The following is a 2,470-nucleotide window of genomic DNA, read 5'->3' as shown; positions in this document are numbered from 1 at the left end:
TAAGGTCTGAGGATCTAATGTATAGCATGGTGACTGGAGTTAATAATACTATATTGTAAATGCTGTCTTTATAATTAAAAGTTGCCCAGAGTACATCTTAAACATTCTCACTGTAAAAAAATCTGTGAGGTGATGAATGTGTTGATTAACAGATAGACAGAATCCTTTCTCATGTACACATATATCAAAGCATCACATTGTATGCTTTAAATATATTACAACTTTATTGGCTAATTATACCTCAATAAAGCTGAAGAAAGGAAAAAGTTTTCTACAAACTAGTTTGGAGTGATTTTCGGGACATACTGTGAAGTAAAAAAATCCAAGTGCAAAAAGTTTATGTGATATGTTAACTTTTGTGTAAAAGAAAGCGTGAGAGAAAATATACACCTGTCTGCCTATTTTTGCAAAAATAAACCAAGGAGAAATAAAGCTGAAACAATGAGGTGGGTTAGCTACAGATAGGATGAAAGCGTTGGAAATATGGGGGTAACACTTCTCCTAGGGTACTTTTTTTTGTTAGTTTTGACTTTTGAATCTTGTTAATGTTTCACATACTCAAATAATTAGAATAAACTCAATAGAGAGGAGCTAAAGGAAATAAAATTAGAAATAAATGAACATACATAACCATTTCAAATGAATAACAGACCACACATAAGGGAGAAAACAACTCTCTCAAGTAACGTTTTGAACATGATGTTTAGGCAGTAAAACCTCAGACAAAAACCTCAAACTATAAAGTGACAAAAAGAACCACAAATACTAAACTCTAGCAAGTGCAGTCGTCTTTCATAGTTACATAGGGTAGCAAATCCGAGACAAATTTCTGCGTTCCAGAAGGAAATACATTGAGGACAATAGGAACAAGCTTTCCTTGATACAGGAAAGAGATCAAATATACACACGAGAAGCCGAGAATAAACTCTGTAAGTTTGGCTTGTAACTGATGATATGAGCATGAGCTCATCTTGCAGAATTAGATGTACAAATAGATTTAGCGTGTGTGTACACTTATCCAGATTTCCTGGTTTGGGTCACCGATGGTACCCAGTGACCCCTCAGCAGTGGCGAGCACATCTCGAACTAGATCTTAGTTATAAACATCCTTCTTCACTAAAATGAACCAGGGCTCCTTGGAGAAGTGGCTGATTCTAGAAGTGGGATAGGGAAGGTCATGATGAACTTGGAGCATCTTGTTTTGCCAGAAAGTAAGGAAATGGCCACAACATGATGAGAATGGGTTGGAAGAACACAGGCACAGCTTGCAGGGGCAACTGCACCCCCAGTATCCCAATCTGAGACAAGTTGAGCCCCGCAAAATAATGATAGCAATGGATCGTAACTCATTGAATCAAATGAGTCCGTACTGATATAAATAAGTAGATGATTAAATAAATAAATATGAATGGAAGAAAGCCTCTTCCTTCCAGTAGGAAACCAACAAATAGAGAAGAAACAATAGTCAGAAAACTGTCATTTGGTAACCACCATAATTGCAATTGGTTCTGAAAGAGCCATCAATTGGATTCTAAAATTAGTAAAAGTTTGATGAGGAGAGATCTGTCACAAATTACCTATTAATGACAAAAGCAAAATAGTAATTTTACAGTAGAGAAAACTGGCAGACATCCCCTCAAACACCAAAGTTAGTAGCATAAGGAGTGGGACGAGATGATATGATGTGTCTCATGATTCAATGCCCTGAGAAGAGACAGCGCCACTTTGGTGGTGCTTCTGCCAAAAATGTAATACCTGAATTTGATCATGACAAAGCTCTCGCACAGAGGGGCGCTCTCCCAAGTAACTAGCCGTTGCTCCTAAAAATTGTCACGGTCACAGTCAGATTCTGAGGACACTCCTGGAGTAAGGGAGACCATCGAGACATGATTGCCATGTGTGACTTGTGATCTGAGACTGGGTCCCGAGCCAGAAAAATAAGTTGCTTTTGCTATAAAGGAAACGATTAGGACAATTGGTGAAGTTTGAATAAGGTGCTCTAGCACAGAAAATGGCTTTGTATCGATTTCTACTTCCTGGTTGTGAAAACTCTGCTGCTGTCACACTGTAAGAGAACGTCTGCGTTCCTGGGACAGCCACACTGCACTGTCAGTGGGTACAGGAGCCTCTTATCTGCTGACTCAGAAAGGAAAAAATGCCCACACAGAACGAGAGACCGAGACAACCAGCGAGGTCAGTGTCTATGGCCGCGGAACATGCATCTCCTTCTACCCTTCATGCAACTTTTCTGTAAGTTCAAAGTCACTTCAAAATAAAAATTCTCAACATGAAGAAGGAGGGTGGACAGTTCTCATCTCCCAAACCCCACATGGGGATCTCTGCCTTGGGGTCCTCCCCGAGGATGCAAGGTTTTTGCTGACTTGGTCAAAATGAATTGGTGACAGATGGGCTGCCAACTGTTCTACTTATTCTCTTAGCAGGTATTTTAAATGCTACAATCTAATCTTCA

The sequence above is a fragment of the Pteropus vampyrus genome, unplaced genomic scaffold (genome assembly GCF_000151845.1).
Source record: "Pteropus vampyrus isolate Shadow unplaced genomic scaffold, Pvam_2.0 Scaffold323, whole genome shotgun sequence".
Classification (NCBI taxonomy): Eukaryota; Metazoa; Chordata; class Mammalia; order Chiroptera; family Pteropodidae; genus Pteropus; species Pteropus vampyrus.
Note: the sequence above shows the minus strand (reverse complement) of the source record.